Genomic DNA, 15,033 nt, shown 5'->3' with positions numbered 1-15,033 from the left:
CCCGAAGCAGCCCGGTAGCCCAGGGCGATGAGTTCGTCTGCCTGCCCCTCTGCGCCTCGTACACACCTACACACCTACACACCCTTTACGCAGCTTCTCCGCTATACAGCACATACGCTCGCAGAAACAGAGTATATCCGAGCCCCAGCTCACCTTGCACTTAAACTCGCGGATCCCCTATACTTAAGTCCGCGCGTCCTGCGCGTATCTCTATCTCCATTCCCAAAGCTGCCGCGCTTCCTACTCACGCGTGTGTGTGTGTGTGTGCACATACGAAGCTCTCGCGGAAGACGCGCCTCCTCGAGGACTCGTCTAACTGCACCGCTGTGCTGCCGAGGGATAGAAAAAGAGCGGGAAGCAGGCCAGTAATTTTCTAATTATACACTCGAAAATAATTGGTTATTACAGGCCTCGTTCGCTGCCCGCGCGCGAATCCCGGATAGAGGCCCAAAGGGTATCACGAACGCTGCTTATTTCGCCCGCACGCGCGAGAGACCAGCTACCTATATAGCCCACATCTGCGGCACGCATGCATCACGACAGCGCTCGTCTGCCCGCCGTTGCCGACTTTTTTCTCCTGACAAGTGGCTCTCTATTTTTATCAATTTTGGTAAAACCAGCCTCGAATATAATTACCCGATCATTCCCAGCGGCGCGTGAGGCTTTTTTTAGTATGTGTAATGAGCCTATACGCAGTTTATAGCCCGGGCGATGAAAAAATCGGGGGAAAACTGAGCTTCCCAGAAGAACACATAAAGAGGGAGATTGCATATGTCGAGCGACAATTTGTAATTCAACGAGGCACAGATACGGAATCAGTGTACAGCAGCGATCCCCTACTTAAACTGTAAATTAATTATACGCAATTTAGAAAAAGCAGAGGCGCTCGATTATGCAGGCGACATAGCGTTTCATTTGTATAAAAAGACCCTTCGCGTACGCGCGGCAGCACATAAATACAGAACAACAGTCCTCGGTCGCACGCGCGCAGCTGACTGACGAAAAATATCACTGCTAATGACGAGGGATCGACAGCAAGCCTCGGCCGAGATAAGCCGCAGTAGAACAAAAAGATCGGTAAGGGAAAACAATGCCGAGAGGAATTTTAAAGTTACCGAGAAGAGCGACGCACGGTCGGCCCTGGAAGAAAGCGGGGTATTAATAAAATCGGTGAAAAATCGGTCGCGCTGCAATATCGGCTGAAATCTGCTGGGATCTACATCCCCGACGTTTTCCCGTCGTACACGAGAGCGTAACGGCTCGGGGAAGAAAAAAAGGGAAAGCTACACCAGTCGAGAGAGGTGAGAGATCGAACCCTGTCACCTTTCTTTTTCTTTTCCTCGACCTCAAGGGTTGCCAAGGACTTATCTGGACAAGATAGTGTTTAGGTAGGCCATTAGTTAACATCGGCGTTCGACAAGTCGTCGTGTCTCGCTCTCTCGGCTGATCACACGCGATCGTCGTCAAAGTTCTTGTGAAACGATCTTGTTTGTCGATCTCCTCTCGAAAATAAATTTGACTTTAAATTGCGCGCGCGCTCTCGGTATTTGAATACATCGCTCGGCGCGCTCCGCGAGGATATTTACATGACGGCCATTCGAGCGATTTACATCGGCACAGCAATCGACGGAAGCTGACATGGCCCGCCGATATCTGCTCTCTGACAAGCACTTTCGAAGCGATCGGACTTGTGTTTTTCGGGGAAAATTTTCGTCGCCTTGCTTTCTCGGAATATTTAGATATTTTCCACAAAGGGAGAACACGACCGTTCATCGGTAACGCGCTGGTAATTAGCACCGATGTATATGCCTCGAAAATAAGAAAACCCGTGAAAAACGGAAACAATACACGCGCGCATGACGAGCATGTGTGACGGCTCGTTGAACCTCGGGTCAAGATCGGCAAGCGCTACAGACGTCCGGTATACAGTGTACGTACACGCATACACACACACACAGCCGCCCGTGTAGTCAAAGTCAAAAGTCGCCAGCGACTCGCGCGGCTTAATGCATATTAAAAGAGGAAGTCGAGAGAAAGAGCGAAACAGAAGAAAGAATACTGTGTCCCGCTCTGCCTGGGGGGTCAACGGCTATAGTCATCGTCGAGTCGTCGATCGAGTGTCGAAAGGTTATAGAGAAAGACAACGACGACTCGAGGTGGCCGAATATAATAAATGTACGAAAAAAAAGACAGGCGCCACGATTTAAATTCGATCTTTCGTCTCCTCCCGGCGATTTACATACACAGCTTTCCCCCGCGGTTCGGAAGCGGCCGACTGTCAACGCATAAACGGTGAATTAACATAAAGGGCCAATAGGCGCATCAGGGATTGACTGGCGTGTGACTTTGATGCTCTTCACGATCTAGAAACGTCAGATCGGAGGGATCGAGAGGTGGCGATGGTCAATACGGGGAAAACCGAAAAAAGGGATGTCGGGCAGAGATGCAATCGGATTTCGAGGAAGACGTCGGACTTTTGTCGTCCGATAGTTGGAGGAGCGTCGATGTTTTATGTGTCGGAGCTGCTCGTCGACTCTCTCGTTGAATGAGAAAAAAGCTCTTGACAAATTGAAGGTTAAACATGTTAACTTGATGACTCCTATTATCCGGGGGACATAAAGTAATTCTGTCCGATAGTCGATTTTCCGAGACCAGATACGCCACTTCTGTCGAATAGATTCAAGAAATGAGATAAATCTAGTTAATCTTCTTCTAGTCACGGGTTACAAACTCGAGCTTGGCTCTACCGCCAGCAAAATATTTACGTACACTTCTTTCCTTCCAACGAAGACTTGCGCAACCAAGTTTAGATCAGGAATTTTCCAAGAGCACGCGAGCAGGAAAACGATCGAAATTCAGGTGATCGATCGCGCGAGTGCGGCCAGAGGAAGCATAAAACAACGATCGCAGCGTCTGCCCGAACGACGAAAAAGAATCGATTTACATTTTAAATGAGCAAACGTTCTCTTTCTCCGTGACGCGCGACTGACATTTGCTCCTCGCGATGACCGGCGCGTGCGCTGCGCGGACGCATTGTTCGGAAAATTCGTGGTCGAAAACACGAATCACTAATGAGGAGCCGATGCGTGTGCGATACGATATTATCTACAGATTTGCATTCGAGCCCTTGGATAATTTTTAAATCAAATTAGAATATGCGCCCGATCTCTACGCTCGTTTTACACATACGTATGGCGCATTACTGCGCGTTTAGGATATAATCGCATACGATTTTTCGAATGTATAATATATCACGTTCCCGCGAGAGGCTCATTTTTTTTAAGATATCGCGTATCCGACAAATTAAACAAAGCGCGAGCGAGCGCGAGCGTCGATTCCAATACGCGCTTTAAATAATGCGCGTCAAGGTAACATTACGGGCCGAGCCAAGAGAAGAGCTGACTTTCTCGCCGCAGAGTGCATATAGCGCGCGCGGTCAGCCGAGAGATGATGAAGTGGCTCCCTTGTTATGCCTAAATATACGCAACGCGCGCGGCGCTCGAAAGAGAGACGGACAGAGAGAGAAAGAGAGCGAGAGAGAGAGAGAGAGAGAGCAAATATGAGAGAAGGCAGTTTAACACCGTGCCGCATGAGGCCCCGAGCCTTAGGGGGTCTCGAGCCCCCACTGACTTCTAGCACCCTTGTTCAACCCATTATAAACAAGGTCCGTCTCTCTCTCTCTCTCTCTCTCTCTCTCTCTCTCTCTCTCTCTCTCTCTCTCTCTCTTTCTCTCTCTCTCTTTCTCGACTCTATGGCCGAATGCGCGCATTATACTCGCGCTCGTATTAGCTCTGAGATATGGGTTACGTCTGCGCGAGGAGCGGAGCCACTTTCTCTTTGCTGCGTGTGCGCAACGAGCTTACACCCTCGGATCCTCTGAAGAAATTTTAATTATTTCATCGTTATCGAAAAAAACGTGTTTTTTTTTCTAATCTCGTCATGAATTAAAAAAAGCGAACACCCGAATCGCGGTACATAAATCTACCTTCGACTAAAACGTCCACGACATCGGAACTCGTAAGGCGAACGCGTCATATACGCTATACGTACGAATTGACGTTCTGAATATTCACATGACCTCTGCGCGACTCTCCGCGAGAGCACACACGAGTAGTCCTATGGCCTATACGCCGCTCGTAAAAGCGTCTTTATCGTCGGGAGCGGACAATCGTAGCGCGATCAAAAATAAATTCTTCCATCAATGATCCAAAAGGCCAGGCGGCCGGAAGCCGGACAGAAGAGAGAAAAAAAGAACGCGCGCATGCGGCGTCGTGAAAGGGCAATAAAGGCACTTTTATAGGAGCGTCATCGCGAGCCGATCGGCCAATGCAGTTCCGGTCATATTATCAACAAAATACGCGACGTCACTGTGTGTCGGCCCGACGATAAATTAGGGGAAGCTCGGCGTAACGCCGGTTAAGGGATTGAATCGTTGTATTACTCCGGCCGTAGGCGCACGTGTTCCCTCCCTGCGGACTGTATATTACCCGGGGACATAACGCAGCTCCGTGTCGATATGCCGTTCCGGTGGCTTCTTCTTTTTTCATTTTTATCGTTTTCCTATGTATGTGCTTATTATTTTATCATCTTTTATTGACATTTCGTACAAATTTAATTACACTATAATTACGCACAATTAAAAAAGCAAAGATTCGAAAAACCAACAGACTCGCACACATCGCATTATCTCCGCACCGCCGAGTGAAAAATATGATCTCATCGTTCTCTTTAGACACACACGCGTCCGTTGCCCATTTCTACGTCCGTCCATTCCGCATATATCCACCCCACGTCCCTTTTCACAGCCTACTTGTCTCCCACAATCTCGTCATCCCGAGTCAGAGTCGCGCGTATAACACAATACTCTCCGCGCGCATCCCTTCGACTCTCGCCGGATCAGAACGAATCATTAGCCTGGCGCACAATGCCCGGAGAGGAAGTTTAGCCGATCTTTTTTTTCGCGTTCATCCCTGTGATATCTAAATCCGAGACTCTCCGGAACGGGAGCATATCCGCGCGTTGGCGCGAATGATTTACGATTCTTTCCTATGGGTATAGCAGTGCACCCAGCACCCCCTGGTGCAGTTGAGGGTGCCGTTTTCTTACGCGGATTTCGTCGCAGCGAAGCGTGTCCTTATTCGAGTAAGCGCAATCGCAGTTCGGTAATGAAGCCGTGTTATCCCAAAAGGGTAACACGAATAATTACATTTTCAGTATATGAAATATTAAATCGTATATAGTAGTGTGAGAAGAACTATATAATATCCCGAAATTCTCCAAGAAACGCGCGCGTGTTATCAGCATCTGCTTTCACGCTTTTTCTCACACTTGACTCCTGCATTCACCGAGCTCGGACATGAATACCCCAATTTCGGCCGGAGGAATAATGCATACCACCCCGAAGTGTCCGAAACACGCATAATCGCTGAAAGGAATATTTTCCCTCCAGAAGAACAAGCTCCAGCCCTCGCCGAGAAGAAGAAGAAGAAGAAGAAGAGGAAGCAGAAGAAAAGCGCACTCGAAAACAAGAAGATGAAAAATCTATAAGCTTACGTAACGACTCGTCGTGCGCGCGGTTTCCCTCATCACAGTGGAACCACACGCAGGAACAATGAGGGCTGCTCTCGTCGGCGAAAGAAAGCTCTCTCGAGAGCGCATTGTCCGGCTCTCGGCAACCGCGAACTGCTTAGCATAGCGTGACGCCCGGACAAATTTCCGATGCCTAAACACCCGCGCTCACAGCTCGCTCGCAAATAAAGGATAAAGCCCATCAAATTGGCCCAGTGAAAGCGGCATAAATCAAAATATGAGGAAAATACCTGCGGCGAGCCGCAAGCCTGAAGGATTTATGGGCTTATATTCCCGCGTGCGTCTGTTAAAAAAAGGGCGTATAGCATAGCGCGCTGTCCTCGCCCGCGCGAGCGTGGAATATTTTTCCACTATGTCCGTCTGCGTCTGTGTGTGTGCGTGTGTGTGTGTGTGTGTGTAACGCTGGATCAACGGCAGGTTGCGCTGCCGTGTGTGTACTTTTGTTTAAAACATGATCTATCGCTTAAATAGGACTAAACTGGACAATTTATGGCCTCGGGGATCTTCGCCGCTGCCGCTGCGCGCAACATACACACTCTTTCTTTTCCTCCGCCGTATACGCGTGTGCTCCCACGCTTTCGAATCCGTTTTCAGCGAGGGTTTTTTAAAGCCTGAAAGTTGACACGCTATTCTTTCTCCGCAGTCGCTCACACACACACACACCCCCCGAGCGAGCTAACGATTCCTTTATCATTTCGACACACTTTCGGAGGAGACGAGAGGCAGGTTCGCCTGTGAAAAGAATACAGGAACGAGCTGAGAGCACCTGCGCAGTAACACAATGGCTCCTCGCGGATCGGGAAAAATTGCTTTTAATATTTAACGTTTCCGAAAAAAGAGGACCTTTTATCTTCGAGAGGTGGACCACTCGAGAATCGTCCTTTCAGGTGATAATGTTGCGGGAGCTGCGCACAACGGTGCATTCAAATTTTTGAGAGTTTTGACAGGTACTTCGAAATTTTTATGCATTAATATTGATACAACAAATTGCGCCGCGGAGTATTCTATTAGAACTGGCATTTGAATACGATGCGTTCCGAAATTTGCCAAACATCGCCGAGGCATTATTCAAACGAGGCCAATCCATTTGTACCTAACGACCGGTGTGTGTGTGTGTGTGTGTGTGTATCGCCGTCACCCCGTAATTTTCATAATACAGTCGCCACACGCTTTCTCTCTCCCGAGTCAAAAGCCAGCGTGGCCGGAGATCACGTCCGAAAATTCCTCCCACCCCCTTATCTGGCTCTCCTTTCACTCGGAATCTTAATCGCCTCAAAACTGTGGAAAATAGCCGAGAGCACGGGCCGAAAAAAGGGCCGCAATTCCGCGAAAGTCTCGGGCATAACTCAAACGGCGCCTGTGCGCAAGAGGGTACAACAAGCCCTGGGTCCTCAGGGGTATTGTTTCGCAGGGGCGCGTGCGATCATCGGCTGGCGCGTCGCACACGCGCGCAACAGTATGGCTACCGAGTGGCCTGGTTGACAGTCGGATCTTCGGCGCGATCTTCTCTTTTGTTTTAGAAACTGACGGACTGGGCCCTAGGGCCCCTGTATCAGCGCGGGATCTTAAGTGCGCCCGCCACCCTTCTCGCCGAGTCCGAGAAAAGAAAGGAAGAAGCGCCTCTCTACCTTGCGGAGTCGGATTTTTTTCTCTCCTTCTCGATTTTCGTCTATGATGCGCCTGCGCGTGGACCAGTGCAGGTAGACTGGTATTTTGTAAAGTCACGCGAGCTCTTCGTCTATACTGCTGTGTATAGAGGACGAGAGCTCGGGGCAATTAGTCGAGGCACTTGACGAGGCTGAATCACGCCCGGCTGTATGATCGCTTACTTAGGGTGGATTAGAAGATAGTTAGTTTTTCTGGAGATTCGGAGGCTGAACTGGCAGGTCGCAGGTGTCAGGAGTCGAGGGTAAACAGTCGTTACCGGAAAAGTTGCTTTCAAATGTCGAACGGAGCACCAGAAAAAATAACGACTCTCCGTGGGACACGCCGCAATTATCGCGTGTAGCAGATAAAAAAGGGGGTTAGTGATTTAACGCGCTAATGACGGCCACTCATCGACTCCATAAAAACACGCTGTCGTCGTCGTTGCTTACGTAAAGGTGCCAGCCGCGATAGTCGCGTCCGATAAGTCCTCGTCGTCTCTCTGCGTCGACGACGACGTAATGCGCGAAATAATACGTGAATTATGTATGCGCTCAGCTCTCGCGACGTTATCGGCTCGGCTTAGACGATCGCGTTTCCGTGCGCGCTTTTCTCACTCGCCGCGGCGTATAGGAGGAGGAAAAAGAAAAATCCGATGTATTTATGTATCGCGAGATCGCGAGCGCGAGCGAGTTAAGGGACTCGGGCTGCTGCATGCGTTTATAAGAGCTCTCGATAGATCGGCCGATCGCGTATGCATGTGTATAGTTGGGAGATCGGCTAATATTCATAGACGACACACGTGGCGGGTTTTACCCTTGCTCGATCGAAATTCGAATTTCGACCGGCGTATGTGTTCACAGGGTGCGATGACTCGATTACGAAATCGTCTCGAGAGCTGCGGAAAAGAGGCGGTTGCTGCGCAATCGATGATAATACGCTTCGCTTACACGCATGCACACTCGGAAATGGTTTTTAATTTGGAAGTAACTGCACACTCGAGAAGCTGGAAGCGTCGCGCGCGACTTTGAATTTCAAATTCATACAAATCTTTCGTGGAAACGACGCTGCGATGCAGCACCCCGCGTCGCTGTCAGCCCCGGGAAAGCGCATTGAAAGCTCGTCACGCGGCGAAATATGTATTCATGAATGCACTGTTTACCCAACAATTATAAGAATAATTAGGCGAGTGGAAAACAGCTAGCGCGTATAGAAAAACTTGACTCTCCGCAGGTATAATGCCCACAATGCAGCTTCGGCGCAGGACAAAAGCGGCTGCTGCGCGACCCCCGAGTAGTGTCAGCTCTCACGTGTCATAAAACCGTCTCTCTCTCTCTCTCTCTCTCTCTCTCTCTCTCTCTCTCGCTCGCTCATAATCCATTTTCCGTCCTCTCACTTTCCTTTCACGCAATTTTGTGAAAGTGAAACCCCTCGAATATGCCACACTACAATCGCAACTCTCTCCATATTTTTCAAGAGCCGAGACGAGCGCCACAAGAGGGTAGAGGGCAGCGGCGCATCTCTGCGGTGTGTAGCACCCGATAGAAGAAGGCAGAAAAGTGTGCAGGTTGCATAGCGAGCCCGTCATGTTTTCCCTCGAGATTACTCCGCGATATCCTCTGCTGCGCCGATGGGTATCGGTATATGGACGAGAGACTCAAGGACGAGCGACTCGCGATCGCGCCACACGATCTCTCTTACCTGCAGCGATCGAGAGGGCGCTTACTGTTATTTTCGGGCTAAGCTTTATCACGCGCTCTCTCTCTCTCTCTCTCTCTCTCTCTCTCTCTCTCTCTCTCTCTCTCTCTCTCTCTCTCTCTCTCTGTACCACGAATCTTTGTCTCTCTTTCGGTGTTGTAGATTTTACGTGATCACGTCCCTTTCTTCTCCTTCCGTTATCTCGGCTACAAGCCCGGCTACACGTGTTTCTCGGAAACGCGCGTTGCAATTTAAAAAGCACGGACGGAGTCGAGAGAGGAAGAAGAGCCTATATCTCCACTCCTGTGTGACAAACTTATTGTCCCGGGTATTGACGCGGGACGTGCGACACGACTGGTGAGTTTACAAGCTTTCTGAGAAATGGGCCTGCGAGGAAATGATCGTCGCATGCGTCTTATCGCGGGCTAGAGACTCTACTCTCTATGCTTTGCGGACGCAGGAACATCGGTAGTGCGCTACCCTGAAATCTGCTCCGGCGATAAAAGTTGTCGCGCGCTTCGAGAATAGCAAGTGACCTATACTGCTCTCTGTGTGTTGTGTGTGTGTGTGTGGGAGTAACGTAATTACTTTTCCGGTGAATACGCCTCCTTACAGGTGTTTTCTTATCTGCGTCCTCGAATCGTTTACGTTATACCGCAATATCACACTCCGTTATTATAGGAAAGTTGTAAAACAAAAATGTGAGCGAAACTGAGGCCGATCCGAGCTATACCTCACTTTCGCCCAATTAGCGACCCCCGAGAGCGCGCGCGGAGAAAAAAAATCGCACGACCGCGGAAAAGAGCACATTGTTCCGCAGGAGCTATATAGCTAGAGCGCCATTACGAAGCGGCAGCCATGGGGCACGGTGGCGCGTGCTTGCGCGCGAGCGACACGCCGCTTTTCCGCGAAAGTCCTCTCTCTCTCTGCGATAATATCGCCGCCGTCGCCAATTTGGCCAATCGGCTCCGTTACTCGGCTCATGATCGTCGCGCGCGGGGGGAAAAAATCGACGTGTCGCTCGCGAGAAATCGGCCAATCGTTCATCGCGATCCCGTTGGAGGAGAGAGACTTAATTTCGAAGCAGTCCCGGGCGCTTTTCTCACGGCCTCCCTTTGTGCAGCGCCATACGCCGCGAAGTGGACTGCTGCGAGTAGTCGCCTAGACATCCGTCAGCTGCGGCTGCTTTCTCCGATTGCGTGTATGGTGTGCTGTGCCGATCTTTTTCGAAATTGCCCGACTGCTGAGAATGGCACTACTGGCTCGACTTCGTCGTGCTGCGCGAAGATGGTCTTCGTAGCTTGGAATTATAGCCATTTTGGAATTCCGAGCGAGCTGAGAGATCGGTATTGTATTTCTGACATACAATGTCCATTGATTATACTGGCTATGTAGACTTTACGATTTTATTCTTACGTAATTAATGCTTTTATTAACGAACGTCAATAGCGAAACAGTAGGGCGAATTTATTATGTTTATATCCGAATACAATGAACAGTTCGGAAGTATATATGGCTTCCCAGTGTAATAAATAACTTGCTCTCTCGGAGAGCCGCGCAGGCCAGCAGCGACCATAAATAACGCGATGTAAATAAACTATAGAGGCTCTTTTTGAAATAATTAGCACCGCACTGCGAGGGTTGCAGCGCGCATCCCCATACACAGCCCGCAGGCTTACATAAGAATACCGCACCTCCGCCACTTGGGAATATCGGACGGCGGAGTACCGCATTTCGGCCACAGCGTTTAGGTACAATTTTTGTAGGGGAGAAAGCAAGAGCGAAGAGTAGGCGTGATGGTATATGGTCCGCCGCCGCGAGATTTCCCGACATGATCTACGGCGCCGAGAGAGACACCCCTGGAGACTTCTTCTCGGGAAGAAATTTCGGAAAGCGATCGCGAAAACAATCGGCACGCGGTTGAGCCGGAGTCTATATATCATCCGACAGCCGACACCTAAAACTGGAGCCTCGGCTGAAAAGGAGTTAGTGGCTATCCGAGGATGACTGCTGCTGCTGCTGTGGCCTGAAGAGGGACTGTATGTGGCGAAGCAGTTTGCAGTTCTGCACAATATATAATACGAGGCGCGAGAGAAAGAGAGAGAGAGAGAGAGAGAGAGAGAGAGAGAGAGAGAGAGTAGGTGGAGGACTTTCAGGTAGATGCTAATGGGCTGCATTGTTTTTTGCTCCGCTGCAGCGCTTTCATCCCTTCGCGAGATGCGCTTGGCGTTTCATTATAGCCCGATGGAGTTATTTCATTGGCTTAATAAAGAACAGAAATTAGGAGCGAATGAAATATTCTCAGGGACGTTTTTACTTGAAAATCCAGCGCGAATAAATGACACACAATGTCCACATCGAAAATGAGCAGCGGAAGATTCTTAATTCGAGATACGCGAGTGCAGCTCGCGCCACGTGAGAGCCGAAAGATCCACGCGGTCGACTGTCCGATCGGGCTCTCATTACCACGCCTCCGCACTTCCTAGTCATTATCCGGCTATTCTCGGGCCCCGAATACCATCGCGAGCACATATTTCTTCTCTAGGCCCTACTGCGCGATGGCATGCCAGGCATCCGCGCGTCTCTCTCTCTCTCTCTCTCTCTCTCTCTCTCTCTCTCTCTCCTGCTTCTGCTGCCGTGTATCGTTCTAGCTTTATACTTCTATTTACTTTTTTTTACTTGTATTACCTGTATCCATACGCATTGGAGATGCTCTTCTGAGAGAGGACGAAAAAACGAGGGATAATGGCTTTGTGATTGATGCTCGGCTACTTTAATTTGTGGCTTTCCTCGTCACAAAAAATTTGAATCGAACATTTTTAACTATATTAAACGTCGAGATAACGGAGGCTGATCGTCGTTCGGGAAACGATTAGCAAACGTTTGCTTCGGACTTAAAGCGATAGCTGGAAATAATACCACCCGACGTCGACATGTAAGACTGAGGTAACCTTACCGATGCAACTGTGTCATGTTCACAGAACCCGGGAATGAATAATTCTCCGCGTAATGTCCTATAGAGGATAAGGCATACATTGTCCGGAAAACTCGAGTAAAACCGGAGTTAAAGTAAGCACGAAAGCTCAGAAGCTCTCTTGCATAGGGCCAGGCATTAGGCCAGCGTTCGCGCACGGGTAAATAAATAATTAGAGAGAAAGAGAGAGGGAGGAAGAAGCACGCGCGGAGGAGGAACGAAAACAAATATATCGTTTCGCACAGGGTGATAGATGATGATGCTCATTCGGTATATAGGAAGAGCGAGCGAGATAGCGAGTAAAAAAGGCGCGCGAGCGTGATATGCTGATCCGCATGGGGTTTCGGGGCCCGGGCCCAAAGGTTCAAGGGCGTGCTGCTCATGCACCGGAGAGCGAAAGAGGATTTTCTCTCTATCTCTCTCTCTCTCTCTCTCTCTCTCTCTCTCTCTCTCTCTCTCTCTCTCTCAGCTGCAAGGAGGCGAGGCAATTAGAAGCCTCAGCAGGGTGCCAAAATCTTTGCGGGGCCTACGCTTCTTTTTTCTCCCCTTTTACACTCCCACCCGCCTACTTTGTACTCGTTTGGCTCTTTTTTTGGGAGGCTGATGTGTGCTATGCGCGCTGCGCTGATCATCAACCTCTCGACGATGCCCGTTTAGCTCGGGCATTTCTCCGTTGGTTTTTCGTCAAATTGATATTCGCCCGGGATTCGTGAAGCTTGACGCCTCTATAACGAATGAAATTTCGGAGATCTCAAAGCAAACACGTCGAGCGCTGAGTAAATACGTTTAACGGGCTGATAATACACGATGCTATAAGTATAATCTTTTTCGTCGATTATATGGGTGCGTACCCGATTTGTGTACCGCAATTACCGGGATCTATTGACTCGTAAAACTGGTGATTATAAACCCGAGGAATCAAGTGCATCGAGAGGCAGGTCGGAAAACAGAAACGTTCGGACGTGGAAAAGCGGGAGAGAGAGAGAGAGAGAGAGAGAGAACGAGATACTGATGAGACGCGACACACCTCCATTCGTTCGTTCCGTTTTACCGCAACCCGAAATTAAAATGCCAATGATTCTTTACGGTTAGCATTCTTTCGGAGCTGCCGCAGCCAAAACCACAAGAGTGATTGAATGTTTGCCAGGAAGCATGAGGCTCAGCCCTGCCCTTCGGGGATCCCCGCCGATGACGTGAAATAATCGTCTAGTCATTTTTAACGCGCAAGTGCTGCGGCCGCTTGAAAAATGCACCTTGTTACGTGATAATTAAGTATTTCAATATTTTTCACTTCTGTTTTGAAAAATCCCTCATGGCGCTGTGCGTGCTCAGTCGATGTGAGAATTATTGAATCGGCTTTCTTAATTGAATCAAATGATTTTCTGATGCAGCGAGTAGGTGTAATAAATGAGGCAGACTACAGAATCGAGTATATTGAAAAATATTTTTTCTTTTTTCTAGAGGAAGCTTAGCTTGAAAAGCCGCCCTCGAGTGATGTGCGATGACCGCGGTGCCAAATTCAATGACTCGCAGTTGTATAAAAACATAATAATTCTATTAATTTTAAAAACTATTGTTCTTTTATATACGAGTAAGTATTTGAAAAATCACTGTAGCATAACGCAGTTTGCAGTCCTACTCGACGCCCTCTAGTGGATTATGAACGAACTCATTCACATCGAGAGTAGAAAAGTTATTATTTTATGTTCAAAAATTGATTTATTCAATTAAAAATTATTAATCGCAATTCGTAAAACGAAAAATTATAGAAATTCATTTGATTATTAAAATATGAGCATCATAACAACGTTCGATAACTTACCACACAGGAATTCAGATGCAGCTATCGGCAAAGTAGATCACGATCAAAGCAGCTCGGCAACAGGTAATAGGCTCGGTAAGTGTGTGATCTACCTTTCCCTATGACGAATCAATATCGACACAGTAACACTGTAATCAAAATGCAAAAATTTATTGAACTTTCCTATTTTACTGATAAATATCGATATAAATCTCGTAATTGTTCTAAAGGGTATATTTATAATAGAGGCTACACATGATAAATAATTAATTATGCTAAGCGATGATAGATGGCACTGCGGTCTGAATTCAATATTTCTCATATGCATAATGTATGGTATTTATAAAAATAAATAACCTTTTATTGAATATAAGTTGAACCATTCAAATAATTGAATAGTTGTACTTAAAATTAAAAACAAAAATTATTTCATGAATCGCAAATTAACACAAACCGTTAAACTAAATGCAAATTCCTAATCCATTTAGGTAATAGTCAATTTAGTGAACTACTCGCTTAACTAGTTTCGTTATATTTCAATCGAGCGAAAATCATTATCCGCAGTAATAGTTTTTCATGACTTGAGCAAAACAAATATGGTTTTACAAAGGATCGAACTCTCTTGTTATGTTTCCATGCCAACTTTCAGGTTCGTCATCGAATGAATTGAATAAGCTTCAGTTTGTTTGCGTCGTAACAATAACCTCTTCGTCCATTATTTACGTTTTTGTTGAAGTTATTTATTTTTCGCGATACATATCTTAGTGAAAAATGAAATTTAATTGTTGCTATTGAGCCTATAAACCAGTAAAATTCCATTCTTACACAGAATATTTTCAGAATGAGTTCAAGCTAAGTGAAATATAGTATCCACAGCAGTCCAGAACAATGGCAATGAAAACACAGCAGTGCCAAATGTGCAATAGGGGTATAACTCCTTTTGGAAATGGTGCCGACAAATTCGGCGGAACACAGACCTACACTCTTGTACAGAGTCCAAGAACGACGGTGCACTTAACAAGCCTTCAACGAAAATGCCGACCCGCGTAAGTACTTTGAACATTTCATATAGCCGTGAGCAATGTATTTTTAATCACTGGATAAATATTAAAAAAAAACTTGCTTATTCAATTTTATCGCAATGATTTTATTAAAACTATGTCAAAACGTATACGTTGCTGACAAAAATATAGTCTTTTGTTAAAATACTATTCCCACGTAGTTTTTCATTCTCGGTAGAAATAAAAAGTGGACGACGCGCATTCCTCACGTGCGGCACATGCATATACATAAACACGCGTAGATATGCTGAAAGGAAGAAAACGGG

At 47.5% G+C, this 15,033-nt stretch overlaps 1 long non-coding RNA gene across 1 annotated transcript in view; it reads right to left on the bottom strand.

The window, feature by feature from the left end:
* The window catches only part of LOC103315844, a 373,598-nt gene that overhangs the window by 272,693 nt on the left and 85,872 nt on the right, over positions 1-15,033 (bottom strand). The window contains exon 2 of the long non-coding RNA XR_004344579.1: positions 13,728-13,855. This is a non-coding gene — a long non-coding RNA (uncharacterized LOC103315844). The remainder of the gene's footprint in view (positions 1-13,727; positions 13,856-15,033) is intronic.

This window comes from Nasonia vitripennis, chromosome 2, assembly GCF_009193385.2.
Source record: "Nasonia vitripennis strain AsymCx chromosome 2, Nvit_psr_1.1, whole genome shotgun sequence".
NCBI lineage: Eukaryota > Metazoa > Arthropoda > Insecta > Hymenoptera > Pteromalidae > Nasonia > Nasonia vitripennis.
The sequence above is the reverse complement of the archived record's forward strand: the minus strand, read 5'-3'. Positions and strand labels throughout refer to the sequence as shown.